This window comes from Lissotriton helveticus, chromosome 2_1 (assembly GCF_964261635.1).
Source record: "Lissotriton helveticus chromosome 2_1, aLisHel1.1, whole genome shotgun sequence".
Taxonomy (NCBI): domain Eukaryota; kingdom Metazoa; phylum Chordata; class Amphibia; order Caudata; family Salamandridae; genus Lissotriton; species Lissotriton helveticus.
In genome coordinates, this window is record NC_136059.1 from 545,083,411 (window position 1) to 545,103,366 (window position 19,956).

General features: G+C 44.9%; 1 protein-coding gene across 1 annotated transcript in view; it reads left to right on the forward strand.

Annotated features, from left to right (window-relative positions):
* Positions 1 to 19,956, forward strand: part of LHFPL2 (LHFPL tetraspan subfamily member 2) — a 390,647-nt gene that overhangs the window by 237,132 nt on the left and 133,559 nt on the right. The window contains exon 4 of the mRNA XM_078675212.1: positions 1,682 to 1,745. The gene's annotated coding sequence lies outside the window, so the exon portion shown is untranslated. The remainder of the gene's footprint in view (positions 1 to 1,681; positions 1,746 to 19,956) is intronic.

Here is a 19,956-nt window from a genome sequence, read left to right on the forward strand (position 1 = left end):
GTTGACCCACTGACTGCAGCAATTACTTGCATGCAGTGCTTCTGTGCATCACAGCGCTTCTGTGCCTCGAGGCGCATTTGTGAATCGCAGTATGCCAGCACATGGAGCTGCCTCTGTCAGTAGACCGTAATAGGTGTGGCTTCATTGCTGACCGGCAGCTAGGGCTTTTTGACTAAACTGCACATGTCAGTTTTGGTGGTATTCTGCTTATGCAAAAACAATTGATTGACAGAATGCAGAACAATGTCACACATTCACCCCAGTACAGAGATCTGGGCCTAAATCTATCGTTTTTTTGCTCACCATAGCATTCCAGTTTGAACCCAGCCATATGCAAATCAGTCTTTCTCCTGTGCCCAATGGGGACAGACCAGCCCGAACTGCGTGGCCAGGTCTCCCTGGACTGGAAATAAGCATCCTAGGACCGGTTTCGGGGTTTCACCCCTCATTAGTCAGGATAGCTTGACTCCAGTGGCATGGAGAGCACAGGACCCACGTCTGGGCATACCCATCCCACTCGGGGTGACGAATGCAAAAATAACAATTGATGGACAGAGTGCAGAACAATGTCATACGTTCACCCCAGTACAGAGATCTGGGCCTAAATCCGTTGTTTTTTGCTCATCATGCCATTCCACTTTCAACCCAGCCACATGCAAATCAGTCTTAACCCTATGCCTAATGGAATGGGAACAGTCTAGCCCGCACTGCCAGGCCAGGTCCTCCCTGGACTGGAAACAAGTATCCTAGGACCGGTTTCGGGGTTCCACCCCTCATCAGCCAGGATAGCTGGACTCCAATGGCATTGTCCCTTGCTCACTTTGCCATTGGATTCAATCTAGCCTGGCTGATGAAGGGTGTTACCTAGAAACCAGTCCCAGGATGCTTGTTTCCGGTTCAGGGATGACCTGGCTTGGCAGTTCGGGGTGGACTGTTCCCATGAGGCACAGGGTCAAGACTGATTTGCATATAGCCATGTCTGAACTGAGGTGGCGAGGTGAGCTAAAGAATGATGATGGATTCAACCTAGATCTGTGACTGGGGGTGAGTGTCTGAAAAGTTTCAGCGCTCCATTACCTTGTGTTTGCGGTATTGACATGCACCGTTTATGGTTCCCTCCTAGACAAAGCTATCAGCGAGCTGGACAAGCAACACAGCCCCATCTGTCTCCGATGGAGTGCTGTGGTCACCTATCCCAGCGAATCCTTGCACTGCTATTATGCTGTTTACTAGTATAAATAGCAAGCGAGCAGAGCTTTCATTGGCTGCGATGCATGGTGTTTTAGTTTCACTTTGCCCGACCAGCATGCATGGCCTAGCTCTTCACTAAAGGTGTTGATTCTGAAGTGGGGCCGCAGGTGTAGAAGATAGACTGCTGAGGTAAGTTTATTATTTGTTATCTGTATTTTTTATAATCCAGCTTATCTTTTCTTGTTTTGCTTGTTTCTTGTAATGGCAAAGCGCTTGAATACTGTTCATAGAGTTAGCGCTTAAAAACTGCAATGTTGACATGGTAGCAGCAGCAGCAACTTGCTTCTGTTACCATGTCAACGTTATTTTAGACGTTTTTACTTGCTGCCACTTTGCCGCCAGAAGGTACCCTATGCAGAACCATTTTCGAGAGATACCAGCCACCACTGGACTTTTTATTTCTTACCTTTGACCTCAATTGTTCTTCTAGGTATGGCTGCTGCAGCATTTCTGCAACCTACTGAACAAGAAGCCCTCTTTGATTGGTGAAACAAGTGAGTAGCAAAATATTTTATCCAACTTTTCATTCATTGCAGCGATCTATGAGTGCTTGGGGAAAGACCTGCTTCAGCCACACTGACCCTCCAGATGTAGCACATTTATTGTAATGTAGATAAAGGCCCTCATTATACTGCAGATAAAGGCCCTCATTGCAACTGCCATGGAGCATTATCCTTCAGTTCCTCTTTTCTGCCTGGACGTAATCTTTTATACTTCTGCATAATGTAAACCAGGAATCATATATTTCATGTTTAACTGTTCTGCCTCCGTAGTGAGCACTCTAGAATGGAGGTTCGTCTGTAAGAGCACCCCTGGACATGAATGTGGTTACTCGCAGGAGAAGTATGCATTATGGTGTAGCACTCGGTAGGACTGCACTTCTATTGCTCTTCTCCTGTGAGGATTCTTTGGCGCAAGCCAGGTCTTAAGTGCTTTCCTGAAAAGCAACAACTGAGGAAAAGCCCTCCGGCTTTGCGTGAGTGAGTTCCAAAGAATGCTCTACTATCCTATTTCTTCATTTTGGTTCTAGGCACCATGAGCCGATTTTGATGCTCCAGTGTTTTGGGGCTGACATGTGTTAAAAATCTGAAAAGATGGTGCAATGGTATTTTACCACTTTAGACAGTGGTAGAGGGTTGTGTCATAGGAACTGTAAAGGCATTATTAGCTGGAAAAGTGTCAACATTTGACATATTTAAAGGAAACTGTATATCCTAATGCACACCAAGTAAAATATAGCACAATTAAAACACAATAGGGCACAACAACCATCACATTGCAATAATACAGCACGAAAAACAGAACCGATCACCACCACAACAAAATGTTACATAACCAATGTGCACAAACTTTATTTTCACTAATTACCACCTCCAGAAAACCTGCTTTCATAATAAGATGGTAAATGGTATGCCCCAAGCTCTGCCATAACTTGCTCCTAAGGACTTAAAATAGCACCAGTAAAAAATCTGGCCCAACATGGCTGCAAGCTTCTGCCAGCTCTTTTTCTTGCGTTTTAGGGGAATGGCCAGCATTAGTGAGAAACTCCATTGAAACCTTCCACGGTAGACAATGGCTTTACATGTCTTTTATGTTTATGACCTGCAGTGGAAACTATTTGCGTCAGTACAATTAGAGTGGTGTTCTGCTTCAACGTTGAAGCCTACGCACATAAATATACACACTGCTCATTTTCATCTCTTGACAAATGGCATGACCGTGCCAAGTCATTTTCAAAAGTGGGTCGAGAAGAATATTAATCTTGATATAAAAAATGGGCATTTACAGGCAACTCTGTATGGCTCAACGTTAAATTGCTTCTGACGGCCAACTGTTTACTACGAAGACTCTAGTAATAATTATGTGCAGTCCGAGTGGTGAAAATGCCAGTGATTTATTCAAGTCCAGCATAGACAACCTCAGCCCTTGCATGCTCTGTGGCTTCTTCAGTCTCCAACTTACTTCTTGGACTGAATCATAACATTCGCCTCAGTCCAAGCTCCATCGCAGATTCTGACAATGCCACACCGTCCTTCCACATTCGCCCACTAAAACCTGGAAGAACTTGTGCTGTGAAAAGCCTGTGTACGTATGTGTTTTGCATCTCGGAACATGGGCAAAAAACATGTAGTTTTACTTCAATACAGATCGGAAAAGCAGGTAATACCGCACATGACCGTATCAGTACTTACAGAGTCTGATATTAGGTCTCAAAATACCAGGGTAAAAAGAGTGACGCTGTAGGAGTTTCCACCGGATAACCTGAGGCAGGTGGGAGGTTCTCGCGATGCAGGGGAGCCAGCCGCATTGTAGGCACGTCCAGAAGCCCATGTAGTTAACACTGATGGAGCTAGAAAGACAATAAGTACAATTTGCTGTGCGGTGAGTAGAAATTAATACGCACCCGCTGTTTAGAGCTCGGTGATCAAATTATAGAAAAGTGAGAAGCATATGAAACTAATCATTGGGAAATAAGCAGTAGATCCTGTCCAGACTTCAGGAGAGCCATTGGAGGATCTTTGCTTTGACCATTAATTAATGCCCATCCAACTCTGCCAGGTTCCATTGACATTTTGCGTCCCAACGTTCTCCAGGGTGTTCGGTTGCAGCGTGGATGGGATCAATCTTGGTGCAATATAGCCACACTAGGCCTGTTCAGATTCTTCTAGCTTGGGTACTTGAATACAACTGCAGATCTTACTACCATGGTGATAGAAATAGATGGGATGGGCAGGTTTATTGTGGGGGAAATATGAGGGTATTTGAACAGCATATGGCACTCAGTAAGCTTACCGTCTATCACCTTCCTTGCCACAACATATTCTTCTCTTTGCTTTTTTAATAGAATAACAAACTAATTTTAAAAAAATCACCACCAAAAAGTTTACCCAGGCTTGCAATAGTCCAGAGTGATGCACAGGGGTTGGAGAAACACCAGTGGCTCCCAGTGGAGTTTAGGACCAAATATATTACTCTACGACCCATACATAAAGCATGCTGGCGCAAAGGTGCAGGACATTGACAAAAACCGGTTGAGCACCAGCCAACTGCGGAAAAAAAATGGGGGGGGGAGAGGGGGGGGGAATCCCTTGGAGTACAGGGACCAAGACTCTGGATTGACCTGAACTCTCACCTCTAGGCGGAACCTACTCCTCCATATTTCAGGGAACTCCTGAAGAAGGAACTGTTCACAACCTCGTTCATCTGAAAGCCTTCATGAACAAGGTGGCAAGTGCAGAATGCTGGACCGTGGCTCTCATCTCATCCAGATGGACTCTCCTCGACATTTGTCAATGTCCCAGCACCAGTCAGAGTGTTATAAAGTTTCCACAAGGTCATGCTGCACAGAACATGTAACCAGTTAATTTCAAAGGCTGGGGTGGAGATCTGTATTTCAAGTTCATCCAACAAGTAGAAACTTGGTGTAGGCAGAGCAGTTTTGAGCAGTTCCTGCCATCCGCTGTGTGATCTATGGATCAAGGTCCAGACTAGTGCACTGCAGAGTCACAGGTCGGCATGATATGTTTGTGAGTACTGTGGCATTGAGGAGTATGCTTCCACATGGTACTAGCTGGACGTATATATATTTTTTTCAACGGGGTACCATCGCGTCAAGCTCAGGTATCCGCAGTAGTTGTTCACTCTGTTTCTTGCAGCCTTTATTTTTTGCCTGCCGCAACAGAATGATTTCACAGCCTGACGTGGCCCGCCCAATGTGAAACCTTTGTATGTCCGCCTTCTCCCAAGTTTTGTGATCTACAGCATTTTATAAATGGCCTGAGGGGAAAGGTTAAAAGCTAACTTATGTCTGCTGCTTGCATAGCTAAAACAATGAGCTGACTGACTGTGTGCCAAAGAAAACAAACAGGCTTGCACGAAAGACTGACGCTGCTGCAGAGTTCCTGTCTCTGTGCAGTGCAGAGCAGGCTGCACTCTGAGATCTTCATTAGCAGAACCGGTTAGGCGCAAGCACAGGGGAGGGGGGGGGAATCATTGTCTCTGTGTAGTGTGCTGGGTCTGGTGGCTCAGTGAACTGGTGCATCTACTCCAAGAGCCTGTGTTTGACCTTATGGTCACAGATTCTATTCCCAGTGGGTGCACTCAGTCTTGCATCCTTCCAAAGTTGAGAAAAAGAGCCCCTTGGAATTGGGTAACAATAAACAACTGTTATTCAGCTCCAAGATGCCCACCGGCGTGAACATGTACTTTACCAATGACAATGCTCTGCATCCTCTTCTAGATTCACATGCTGTGCATTATTCCGCCATCTAGTGGCTGGGTCGGATATTATCTTATCATACAGCATGTTTTCTTGGGCACTTGTATACTTGTTGCACATAACCCTTTACTTTGACCTGTAAAGGTGCAGCGAGGTCTAAAGAAAGAGCACAAACAGGCACTTCCTGTTGGGTGGCAAGCCTGCTCCATGTGACTGCGGCACCACTTTGTTAGTCTTCTGCTTTCTGTTTGCAAAGGAGCAAGGCAGTCCAATTGGTTGAGGTAAATCCAAACTGCAAAGCCCACAGCACACGGTTACTAAAATGATAGCCCAGGATTCTAAATCCGGCCACATAATGTGATCTGGTCGCAGTAGCTTCTGTATCTTCATATCTTCCGATCATGTAGCTCATGGTATTGATGCATAACTTCAGTCTGAAATTGAATTCTTCTGGGGAGTGATGATCTCGCAGTACCATGGTTGCATGGCTAGACTAGCCACCGATTGTACTACATCAGCCTGGAACACCAGTCGAATCACACATCAATGTTTTCATTTACAGCCAGGGAATGTGACGGCCAAGGTAAACAGTCATGTGTGTTTCATGGGATAAAGGGTCCGAAGAAATGCGCTATGTTGAGGTCAGGAGATGACGTCACATTGTTTCGGTTATAGTATGCTTTCTGCAGAGGTTTAAAGTCGAAGGAGTTTAGAAGACCGCACTTCTAGGCATGGCATGGACAGGTCTCTATGGCACAGATGTGTTGTGCCAACTTTGCACAGTGTATATGTCACTTCCTGTTTAGCAGCAGCAGGGATCTTTTCTGCATCTTTCGTAAAGCCGATCCTTTGCATAGCGCCTGGATACTCTCACGGGTGAAAAGTCGCACTGTATAAATCTACAAGCCCTGCTGAAACAGCGATGCTTTTCTACCATACCCCCTCGAGTGATGCTCGTCAACCTGCAGCTTCGAGATCTTTCCATCAAACTGCATTCACTAATCTTGTTTCTATCTTCGACCCCGGCCCACCACTCTTTTTGTAAATAAATCCCAACTGCTTCCTCTTGCAGTTAGGTGGTGCTTCTACAATCTTTCCATCATTCACTCTCCTCTTACCTTTAGCCACTAAGATTCTGATTCTGTTCTCGTCCTGCCCCGTCTTCACTACTGTGCCTCTCGCTAGGTTAGACTTCAGTTCACTCTTTGGCTAGATTTACAAATCTCACATTTCTGGCCTCTTTTCTCTTCTATTACTGCACTGGCTTCCATTTAATGTATGTTCCCTTTTACAAGATTTCTTGGCCCCGCTCCTCATTATCCATGTTCTGTCATTTCTCTCTGCACTTCCACACCCATCCTTGGCTTTGCTTCCCAATTTGATCCTCCGGTTCCCCATCCACCCTGCACCCAACACCAGTGCTGTAAATGGGCCGGTACTCGACGGTACTCAGTACCAGCACTTATTCATTTTTTCCTTACAGTACTTGGACCATTACAACGCAGCTGTTACCACGCATAGCCTTTGCCACGCGGTTGTTACTACGCGTCTACCGTTACCATGCATACCTTCAAACGGCGACCTTGCCACTCCAGTCTTTTTGTTTTAGACCTCTCCCAGATTCATTCCTGCATGCTTGACCATGGAGAGTACCAGTACCCACGGACATTTAGCAAGAGCAGCTGAAAATACGTTTTTGGCTGAGAACAAGGCTGCACCGCTCTGAGATCCAAGCCCCACAGGAGCGCTTTCTTACATTGGTTGGAGGCCTCGCGTCACACTGTGATTGACAGCGCAGGGCCATGCTCACTGGTATGGCAGTGTCTGTCCTGCCTTGTTATGCACATGCAGACAATCCAGGCCCAGGTGAAGCAGGCAGACATTGAAACGACATGCCAAATATTGGATACAAAAAAATGCCTCGAATGTTGTGCTGCGTGTATGTCTGTCTTCATTTGCCTCTGTCAGGGTATGTGTGAGTGTCAGAGAATTCCTTGTCCCCAACATTTCCCACCTCTGGAGAAATGCTGGTCTTCAAATAACGGGGGTTAAGAGCTAAAAAAAAATATTTTTTAATAGAAAGGAACATTTAGGTATTCGGAAGGCAGGGCTGCAGATATCATACATCTCATTTCAGATTCGTTTTTGTGAAAAGATGTAAAACATTTACATTGTATTATTATTTATACATTTATTTCCGGGATAAAGATCAAGGCATCTCGAATTATGCATCAGAAGAGGAACAAATTATGTTGGCTCGATTAAGTGAACAGGAAAGGCAAATAATGTGGCATATCGCAGTACATTTTGTGACCGCATTATTTGATTACTTTGACATTTTTTACACATGTAAACACAGCCTGGACCAAGGTTTGAACTAATTAGAATAAGTTGAACAAATAACTTCAGCACTCAGCAAATTTAAAGATGACCAGTTAACCTTTGTATTGACCTTTCCACTGCACTGCAACTCGCGTGGCAGTATTTTAATAACTTTTGATGTGTTTAAGTTAGTAACAATTTCTTTTGCTATCATATGAAGTTATCTAGGGATGAAAGGTTATGTGGCAAGTGTGGCTAATCCGTATTTATTCGCAGATTGCCACAGCGATGAATCACATAAATCCAATGTCCTTGGAAATGAACGAAACATTTTATTTGTATGTTTTCGCTATACATGGATGCATTGTGTCATGTTTAGTATGTTTCGCATACTGCTGTAGGGGTCCTCAAACTTGTTACGTTAAGGTTGGCATGCAGTGACGAAAGACTACAAGCTATGTGCCAAAGCTTCATTAGGATAAGAAATAAATTGACGTTATGTAAACTTAGTGACTAGTCATTCTTTTTTAGTACCTAGTAGTAGTTTAGATGCTCATAACAATCTCTGACAAAGCCAATAAATCTGTTTAAAATCGCTTTGCGTGTTGAGAATAAACATACCTCTGTGTCTGTTGCAAGAATTACTTATGTCATCGAACGATGTATTCTTCATATACACTGATGGAAGTGCATATGTAATGCTAATATTTGGTGCCCATAGAATGTCCTTGGGGAGAAAGTTACACAAGTATTAAATATATTAACGGTCTTCTTAGGAATTCATCATAACAGACTATACTTAAGATGTGCACATAATCACATTGTCAATTCTCTGCAGGAGTGGTATACCTGATTGGATTGCAGTCATTTCTAGTAAATAATGTTAAAAGCACGTGTCTCAGACGTGTCTCAGTGTGTCGTGCTAGCCCACTCAAGGTGCATTTAATTCCACTGTAGTGTAGTGCATCGGCAGCGCCTCCGTTAAGGCAGAGGAGCTTCGCCTCACTGCTCTCTGAGCAGTGCAAAAAGGTAAAATAAAAGGATAACACAATGTTAATATCATTTTAATGTTCAATACTGAGCCAGTCTATGGTGGGGCTGGGCTATCATAACAGAGGAGAGAGGAGTGGTGGGCACGATAAGTGCGCATGTCAGTTTGGCAGGCCGTCTTAGGACGGCCAAACCGACATGCGCACTTAGCCTTGCACAGCTGGGTGGAGAACAGTCCCATGATCCCAGGGACTGTCTGAGCAGCTAACGAGGACACTCATACCAATCACGGTGCTGCTCTCATGCTAGCAATACTATCACCTGCATGAGAGCAGCGTCTTAATTGGCTTATGGGAGTCTGGAAGCATGTGTGCTGCCGGGTGTTGACTGGAACAGAAGAGAACGGAGGAGAGGCGGCACCGGCAGCTAAGTAATCTTTTTTTTTTTTTTTTTTTTTTTTTTACTCCCCCGCACTGCCCCATCACTTCTGTTCCATAGCAGCCACCACTGCAGTAGTGGAATAGATTGCTCAGTGCTGGAGTAATATCGTTCAGCGCAAAGGGGTAAGATCATAGAGCACAGGCCCAGTATCACTGAGCACTAGTGCAGTTCGGCACCTTGTTAGCGGGACACTAGCCCCGCTCCCTCCCTAGCCCCATGCTCAGTTGGTGAGTGCCGGCACTTTTCTTGCTCCATTTAAAGCACTGCCCAACACTGCTTCTGCACGTGCTTCCGCTTTCCTCCACGGAATTCACCCCCTTACCATGCTCTCTGCTCCTTACTTCATTATTTCCGGGCCCTCCTAAAAAACATCTTCTTGCTTCAAGTTCTGTTATCTGGTTAAAATTGTTCTGCTTCTTCAGGCTGTGCTATTGTCTTGTACCGTAACTATTTTGTCTTTCTGTGTAGAGCTTTGGTGAAAGCGCTACACAAATCCAAGAAAATAAAATACTCCAAGCGCCCGCGAGGTCCATCTGGGCCACCCTCTGTAACGCAATTATTTAGACAGAGGTGCCCGTCTCGCTTGATGTGCTCACTGTTTATGCTGACTCGAACAAAACATCTGTATCTGAAGGGCTGAAAATGGATGTGGAAAGCTAGCTAGCTGCCCAGCCAGAGAAAAGCCGTTTGATTTCATGAGCTTGAATAGCGGCCATATTGCTTCCAGAGCGGTCTGCGTTATTACGAATGTGCTGTGAAAGAGATCATCCCTGCACGTGCCAAGAAAGGAATTGGGTTCATGTAAATATTGACCACATCTGGAAATGCATGGACGCCCTCGCCATGGATGTCCCACTGCTGATGGGGTGGCTCAGTGAGTAAAACCTGTGCTCCTGATGCCCAGGTGACAGGCGAGTAAGAGTTCCAATCCGTAGCAGGCCAGACTCGTAAATTCATCCTTCCACAACTTGCAAATTAAGAGGAGATGGTTCTGTGCAGTGGCAGTGCCTGTTATTTACTGTGATGTAAAATGGCAGCAACGGAGGCCGAAGCACCACATAAAGGTTATTATTGGTAATGTCGGGCACCTTGCCAGTGGATTTGGACGAGGATATATACTAGGGCCACAACGAAAAAAAATCTTGCGCCTCCAGGGTTAACAAATCTGCATGTCAGTCATGCAGTGATATGGATCTCGCGACACGTGACTATGCATTTTACAGTCTTTGGTAGGGGCTGGACCTGGAGTAGGACAATACTGTAAATTCCAGGCCTCTCCGATCTGCGAAACAGATCAGCCAGAAATACAGATGGTTATTATTTTATAGGAGATCACATGTGTCTGGTGTGCACTGTAAATACCTGGCTTGATTCTGGATCTAGAATCCAAGAGCGGTGGTGGGAAAAAAGTGTGGCGGATCAATTCAGTGCAAAGAAGCGTCCCCTTCTCTACATTGGTCTGCCCCGGATGTCCCACCGCGTAAGAGGTCTGCGTGCACCGCCATTCTAAACCGAAGCAGATGTCGAAAATGTATTTATTTATTTTGAGCTGCATTGTGCAGGAATCCTTTAAAAAAAAAAAAAAAAAAAACTGTGACCACTGTTGGAAATTATCTGTCTGAGTCGGTTTTTTGTCCTCGGGTTTGAAACATTCTCAATGCCACCTTTTATAGTTCATGTTGTCTTATGTGAGTTGTGTAACCAGTCCTTTTTCGAACATCATATTCCACCAAAGTTTTTGTTGCAATCTGTTTTTAATTCTCTATCTCAATCCGGTTTTGTACTCTCCTAGTCTTTGACAACTCTGGTGGGGTTATCTCACTGTTCATTCGATCAGAGAAGTGATTCCTTTACAGGCTGAGCCTACCGGACAGGACAGCAGTATGGTTGCAAAATATCTATTATGGTCTTATCAAGAGATTACAGCCAACCCCCTACCTCCACCCTAATTCCTAACCATTTATGTTGGCTTTATTTTTACACTCGTTTGCTTTCTTCTGATTGGATGGCTTGCCTTGTACCAGCTTGTCTTTGTTTTTTTTTTCATTGGAGCATAGCCTCTTTACTGTCTCTCTGAATGGCTAGTTTTCAACCACTGCGACTCTTAGGCAACTACTATTATTGGCTTAACACTTCATGAGAGTGCATGTGTTTTCCAAAGATCTCCCTTTTGTGCTTCCCAAAAAAACCAATGCAGAAGTTGTCGTCTGCCTCCTCTGCTGCAAGCTGTGCTGTGCTTCTCATCCATGCTGCTTTGTCCTTTGTGCGTTTCTCCCCCTGCCTTCCATGATGCTTCTCCCTCGTGTGAAACTTTTGGACTCCGTTTCTTCTCACCCCACCTCTCCTCTTAGCACCACAAGGCCTCATTTAAATAACCTTTTGCAGTTCTGACCTATAATTGGAACTGCAACAAATCAGCCTCAGAGCTGAAATGCCAAACTCCTAATCAGAGAATCAGAACATGAGGAATTTTCCAGCACTTACTCTCACTTACAACTTTAGGAAATCTTGCGATATGGCAAATATTCTGCGGTTCCACTTACAGGGTTTGAGGTGAGAAGATGATAAGGCCTATGTGTTATATGTTTGAGAGTTGTACAACTTCTGGAACTCTCAACTTGTGTAGTTTTCAGGGATTCTGTGAATCCCCATATGGAAATGTAGAGCTCCATGTTTTTTTTTAGCAAGATCCCCTATCTCTCCCAGTCCAGCTGACTCCTAGAGCTGGTGAGCCATGATCAGGTCCACTGGAATTATGAGCCGGTAGGGCCAAAGGATGCATTGTTTTCTGCTCCTACTTCCTTTCTTTCTATCTTTTATGTGATGTTCTTTCATTATTTTGCTCCAATCTCTGACATCCCAGCGCTGCAGTGCAGAGGTAACTTTACCAGAAGTCAGAGGAGGGAGTTCTGGAATAACCACATTTTGAGTGACTTAGTTCGTTTGTGGTCGATCTCGGGGAGATGGGAAGGGTGTTCCAAGAGGAATGGAGATATATTTGCACCCTTTTAAGGTTTGATTCTAGCAGCTAAAGGATTAGTATTGGGCATCAAAGACACCTTCCTGCTGCCCTGTTCCTCAGACAAATGGCAGAAATTTGCTGAAGGGAAATTTCCTACGTAAGAGAAGATATCGATAGAAGGATATAGTGGTTTCTCAATGCTTCGTTATTGCAAGCATGTGTCACTGTCCTGTTTATGATAATACCAAGAAAGAACTTGGATAATACATTTATTTTTACTCTCAGATCTGGGCCTATTTCTGCTCATATAAAAGAAGCTTGTTAAGAAATTAACATGCATACAGATATCTATAAGGCTTTTGGTGTCAGTAAATCGTGCTGCTGTATGAAGGACCAGCTCGGCAAATAAAGAAGCTTTATCACCTTCAGCATGCCTTGGGCCTTTAGCACGTGCAATTCACAATGGAAATTATGTTTATTTTATGTTATTGGGCCATGCCTCTGGGAGTTTGTGATTGTGTAAAAGCCTGCACATGGCCTCTAAAACACAGAATTTTATCAAGCATGTGAGTAGTTTTTTTAAAACCGTGCTGGGATTTGTGACAGTTTATGTATTTTTTTGTCAATGCTGTTCTGCCATAACCATTTTTAATCTTGTTTGCTGAATGTAGATGGCTTTGCCACAAAAAGTATTGGCAAATCAAATAAATCTGCATTGTCAGAAGTGTCCAGAAATGCTCACTTTAAACATATTCAGTTCTAATACCTGCACAAGCTGTGCCTCTTCCCCCCCCTTCTCCCCCCTGCCCCCCGACACCTGCGTGCCATGATCCCTAGCGCGGTGCTGACGTGCCCATGATGCTTTGCAGGTGATGCAGGATTCCTTCATATGGTATGGTCTTGTTCGATGTTGAGACCACATTGGACCATTGTTATACAAGTTATTTGCCAACCTACAGATTGGAGTTTTGAAAGCACTTCACAACTGTGTTTACTAGGCCTCCATGACCGCAGAGCAGCCCGAAAGGTGACCATGTATTTACAGATCTGGTGCTATACTTGCCCACAGGCAGCTGACGAACCGCTGGAAATCAGCCGGTGACCCTGATCTATATAGCTGAGGGTGAAGCTGGTGAAATGGGTGGACTGCGAGAGAGAAGGGATTCGAAGAGAAAATGGGTGTGTGTGTAAGGTACCGATCCTACCAGCTTGGGATACTGTGATAGTGGCTTGACCCAGACTGAGTCCGGGAGGGCAGATCATGGAGGGGGGAGGTGCTGCTTGGGGTTTCCTCCCTTACTGCCGAAACACAGGGATCAGACACTGCTCCAACAGCGTCCCTTTGACCTCTTGAGATTAGGGTGGTGTATCCGGCTCTGAGCTACCGGATGGATATGAATGTGGTAGCAAGGGCGTGGTACACCTGAACGCCAAAGTGGGGAAATTTTTGCATTTTAATTCTTTTGTTAAGATCTGTGTAAAGCAATTCCCCCACTGCTCCTTTTACTGTGCTGTATTGAGTTACTATGACACCACATGTACATCTGATGATTAATCCCTCATTTATTGCTTCTATGTCTGCCTCCAGGTGCCTCACTGTGTAATGTAGATTAGTAGCTTGTGTTTGACGACAAAGCAAATAATAAATATTTAACCAAAAAAATCTGCATTGGCAAAGTCAAAAGGATGAGACCTATTGGTTTTGCCAGTGCTTGTTGCTTTTTGCTCCTTTCCATCTCCGTTTTGGTTGTGTAGTGGCGAAGGGTGTGCCAAAAGGCACTAAATATGAAAAGCTTGTCGGCCACGCGGGGGGTTCTGATTGTGATGGCTTTGTAAATTATGCCTATCATTTTTAAAATGGCGGAGGCAAAAAAAGAGAACCCTTTGAGTTCATTAGGGTGCAAGTGATGTGGTCATGTTGCTTCAGGTTCGTAATGAAGCATTCTCCAGTATAGAAGATTCCCTTAGGGTGATGAGGGTGGGTGGGTGGGTGGCTGTCGAGCACTCTGTTGTCAGCATCTGGATGCCAGTTTGTCGGGGCTTGAATAACCATTCCAAAGTCACAATCTTTGAGGAACGGTCTCCATTTCTTTTGTTCTGAGAGCTGTTACCAGGCCACCTTTGTTTTCTCTCTGATGTGTTTCTTGATGGTGAGATCGGTATCCAGGATAACTCGGAGTGGCTCGCCATTGGGTGAAAGTTAGTGTCCGAATCTGTCCAGGTTTATGATGGTGAGACCTGTTCAACATTTTGGTGTTTGTTGTGCTTGATGAAAGTTAGGAATTCTGTTTTAGAGGGGTTTAGTTTGAGTTAGGTGCAGGATATTTACTTTTGAATTAAATACATACAGTGTTTCAGTGTTGGATGTTCGGATCGGAGAAGCTTTTCAGGTAGAAAAAAGGTATGTGGCATCAGTGTACTGGTATATTTTTACTCTGTTATTGAGGTTCCATGTATGGATTAAAGATGGCCAGGGACTGAAAGGAACCCTGGGGAACTTTGCTGATTATAGTGAGCTCCTGAGACCTGAAGTGTCCGTAGGAATACACTGGTGTTTGTTGAGTAGGGCGGAGAGACAGCCAGTGGCAGGGCAAGGACCAATACAAGAAGAGCTGGGGTTTTTTTCATTTTCTGGGGGTGCTTGATAAAAAAATATATATATATATATTTCGGCAGAAGTGCTCATTTTGCAGGGTTCATTTGCAATCTCAGAAGCACAAGATCCTGGAGGGTCTGCTTGTTTACTTTCCGTACTTTCAGCACCCTGCCCTTCCCATAGTGTCTCAGCAGCAATAGTAGGCCTTTTGTTGAGTAGAGGTTGGAGAACCTTGGGCTCCTAAGGGGCGTCAACGCTTCAAACGTGGGATTTAGGTGAGTTAATGGCTTTGCTATTGCATTCTTTCTGCTTTGGTGCAGTTTAAAAGAATAACCATTTGGTACACCTATTCATTCACATGGTGACATTGTTCAAATTAAATGTGCTTTGTGTCAATAAAATGAGAAACCTTTGTACCACAGTACATTTACCCGACTCCACTCCAGGCTTGCGTTAACTCATTTAATCTACATCCGCAGGCCTCAAACTGATCTTCCTCCATCCCAAATGTTCTACTTTAGCTAGCCTACTGGCCTCCATTTGGAAGCACTAAGCGTTATTGAAGGTCTGCCCACAGTGGGTGTGAAATTCAACTTTTCCATTGTGTTTCACAGTGGTTATTTTTAATTGCTGTGCTCCTCATATCACTGAATTTGGTTTGCATTATTATTACTGTTTACAAAAGAGCGCCATTGGCCTCCTTACCCCCGAGCACCGAGGCTTTGATCCAGGCCCGCGCGCTCCTGTCCCGTCATCCGGGACGTGACGCAGCAGCGTGGCTGACACTGTGCGGCTTTACGCAGGAATGTGAAATGAATCCCCTTCCACTGGATAATAACTTCATGTCTCGTCTCCCGAGGTAAATCAAAGGAGAGCCTTCAAAGAGCACCGAGACAGCGCGCCTTTGAGAGGGTAAATCCCGCGAAGGAGCCACTTCCTTCGCCCGAAATACCGAAGGCAGCCGAGCAGGAGCGACCTGAAGATGGCCGCCTTTATCCAGGGCCCCGTGACATTCTGAACAGGCCCCACGCTCCTCGCTCCTGAACATCAAGAATATTATTGCAGCATTTCAGTCATAACTTTTTGAAAACTCAAATGCCATTTACGAGGGAAGCCTGAGCCTTCGTAGTCTGGGAGCTCTGTGTAGAATTTGTTGCAGGGATTAAGGGTTCAAGGACAGGAATGCGCGGCCCCCTGCAGCGATCTCCTTACAGCTTTCTTACATGAACTCAAATGAATAGCCAAAGAGTCGAATCCGCACACAATCTGTCCTTTCAGTGTTTTCAGACTCCCTGGAGTCTTATTTTTACTCCAAATACGTATTATCATTCCCTGTTCCTTCATATATTATCTTCTTTACTCATTTATTTCTGATACTTTTCTTGTCCTTAATTTACGTTCATTTTGTGCGTTTTCTATTTCCCATGTGTTTTTTCCATTTACTTTCTATTGCTGATTTCTTGTCCGCTTTCTTAATTAGTTTGTTCACTTCCTAACTTTTCTATCCTCTTTTGTTAATGGTCCTTTTGCTCATTCATATTTTGCTTTATAGATTTCTTTCTTTAATATTTTTCAGTTCTAGTTTTCTTTTAGTTTGTTGTGTTCTTGCCGATTTCACATTTCCTATACTCCTGTTACGTTGCTCTCACTGTATATTAATTGTGTTGGTATAGAACAAGAGTTCTTTCCATATTTCCAAGTGCCCCTTCAGTGCTCCTGCCTTTAACCAGTCCTAAAAGTGTGACAGTCTAGTTCGCACCCACCGTAAGTGTGAGACTTGCCTTTTTTAGATTCCATTCCCACCCATGTAGCCTCCACATCTTTACAAATGTAGATATTTCACAAGGCTCTGCACTTGTTAGTTTACCGGACCCATTGGGCTCAAGTCACATAAAATAAAAAAAGTAGGAAATCTGCACCTGCAGTGTTACATTTCTCGATTGGAAGTAGATTTACGGCCTCTCCAACTTTTCAAACCCTTCCAGGAGTTAACCTGGGCAGATGTGCGAGTTGAGGGTTTCCAGCCATATCCTGGAGAAGTCATGATTTATTTATTATTTTTTTTGTGCTGCATTGAAATTTCCCTAGTGCCTTTGCCTCAAGTAAATCTGACCATTCCCACTGTGGGTAAATAATTGAGAATGTTGTCAATGGGTACGATCTGGGCACAGTTTTGTACTCATTCCGAAACTGTAATTACTGAACATTCCTAGAACCACTTCTTGAGTTGATTTACTCCCCAAATAATATTGCACTCACATGCGTTAACATTACACTGATATAATTGGATTTATGACTTTTGTGTCCGCTTTTGTGAATTCTTAGCAGCTGTAAATACTGCCAGTTGCACTCGTAAATTTGTTATGAGTGCTAAGAGCTTTGTGAGTTTGGCCATTTTTACACAACCCGACATGTGGACTCCCAGACTCCAGGGAAAGAATGTTCACAATGGATGTTTGTGTTGCTAACAATGGTTGGATCAAAAGCCGGGCGAGTCAGTAGGCGGGTTAGGGAGCTTGTGGAATAGGCTGTTATCAGGAGAGCAGTTTTACACCTCATGACATGCACTCGTCTCGTCTTTAAGCTCGTTAAGTACTTGAAGGTTTTTCAGCATCAGTGAGATGGACGCGACCACCTGTAAAGCAAAAGGAGGTTACAGTGCATTAAAGGGAGCCCTTGTTGTGCGGTTCACAAGTGCGTTTATTTTCTCTATTTTTAATATAATAACGATGCATTACGTGGGTGCATCTGCCTACCCTAGCTTCACAAGTGCACTTGTTCCATTTCTTAAAGATGCATGTATTCTGTGGTTCGTGTGTCCACACATCACTCTGAGATGCACCTTATATTAACGGCCTGACATTGGCTGTAATGCTTGGCGTTTTCCTTAGGTTAACTTATTGGGCTAATGCTGAGAACTGTGCTAAAGCTGTGTGACATTACTTTGTGTGAAGTATGTACACCCTGTGGCTTTATTCAGGTATCTAAACAACATGGTGTTCTATTACGTTTTACTGACAAACTGTAAATACTTTTCAGTAGTATTGATGTGGTTTAAAGGAAACTATCGTGGGTCACCTTCAATTGGCGACTACAAATTGCCAACAGCCTCCCCCTCCCACATCCCACCCAATCACCCAGACCCTTCTTCCCCAGGCAAAGTCCCCTTCTGGGAAAACTTAGTTGTTTCCTCATCTCGGAAGGGGGCGAGGAGGCTCACTAGCGACAACTGTCCCTTAAAGAATGTGTGACTACAGAGGGTCGTCTCCATCCCCAGCTACAAATAGCTAAAATATTAGACACTACAGATACATCCTGGATACAAGTGAATCCCATGGCTGCTTGTCCTGAATGATTGATACAATTGTATATTTCGCCCAAACGATCCCTTAATAGACATATGAATACAAAGAAAATCCCACAGATAGGCCGCGATTAGTAGGGAACTAACATCCTTACTAAAGCCACTGACTTACTTAGGCTTCCTTTTTTCGGCTAAAACATTTCAAGGACAAAAAGATGTTGGCGAGATTGAGGTCATGCTACATCCAGAAAAATGTTTAATCTTGTCTGAGGAGCCCTAATAAACAAGCATTGGAAATGCAATAGGTCTCGCAATAACGCGAGTCTGAACTATTAGCATTGTAAATGATAATGCCCTTTATTTTTGCGTTCTGGTTTTTGGAACATAAATAAAAGGCTTTGTCATTTACAAGGCCTATAGCTTAAATTTGCGTTAAAACGAGACCTATTGCATTGCAATGGTGGTGGTGCTGCTGAGTTTTCTCTGAATCTGCACTCTGAATCTGCACTCTGAATCTGCACTCTGAATCTGCACCCCCAATCTGCACCCCCAATCTGCACCCCCAATCTGCACCCCCAATCTGCACCCCCAATCTGCACCCACAATCTGCACCCACAATCTGCACCCACAATCAGGGCCAATCTGCACCCCCAATCTGCACCCACAATCTGCACCCTGAATCTGCACACACAATCTGCACCCACAATCTGCACCCACTATCTGCACCCACTATCTGCACCCCCAATCTGCACCCTGAATCTGCACCCCCAATCTGCACCCCCAATCTGCACCCCCAATCTGCACCCCGAATCTGCACCCTGAATCTGCACCCACAATCTGCACCCACAATCTGCACCCACAATCTGCACCCACAATCTGCACCCTGAATCTGCACCCTGAATCTGCACCCACAATCTGCACCCTGAATCTGCACCCACAATCTGCACCCACAATCTGCACCCACAATCTGAATCTGCACTCACAATCTGCACCCACAATCTGCACCCACAATGTGTGAGTGGCATTGCGTGGGTGAGTGGCATTGCGTGGGTGAGTGGCGTTGCGTGGGTGAGTGGCGTTGCGTGGGTGAGTGGCGTTGCGTGGGTGAGTGGCGTTGCGTGGGTGAGTGGCGTTGCGTGGGTGAGTGGCGTTGCTTGGGTGAGTGGCGTTGCGTGGGTGAGTGTGGTGTTCCGTGGATGATAGTGGGCTTGCGTGGGTGTGAGTGTTGCTGTGTGGGTGAAAGTGGCACAGAGCCTTTGATGTGGCCTGGCGCAGGAGAAATGCTGCTGCTGCTAATTAAATACAAGAGCGGCCGGGAAGCGGCCGGGAAACACAAGTACGGCCGGCCACATAATTAGGGGAGGAGATGCCGAAACAGCACACGCTGGGAGAAGCCCTTTGATGTGCTGTGCGGCCGCGATGCGCGCTCTGTGCTGGGGATGGGGGGAGGGCCATTAGCCTGAACTCGCGGCAAGATCAAACGAAGGGTGGGAGGGACATTGAGGAACAGATGGCCATGAAAGTGTATGGGCCAAAAGCGCGTGCCTGTGGCCACGTGCACTCGAAGAAAACGCCACGAAATAATGCGGTGGTTTGACAATCAGTTCAAGCACTTGAATTCTCGCCATTTCCCATTCCTTCGGAATGGTAAAGGACGAGACCTAAAAAGATCATTGGGTTAATCCTCTAGACAATTGTAACTTTCTTCTCTGTTTCTCTAAATATAAAATCAAGTTTCCTTTTAAAGGTTGAGCCCAGCCTGGATGAACATCACTAGACCCAATGATGGAGCGTGCGGCACATTGTGGGTTAGGCTCCTTTTAGCTAAAGAAAGGGTTTTCCCTCCCCCCCCCTCTTTCTTCAGAAAACCC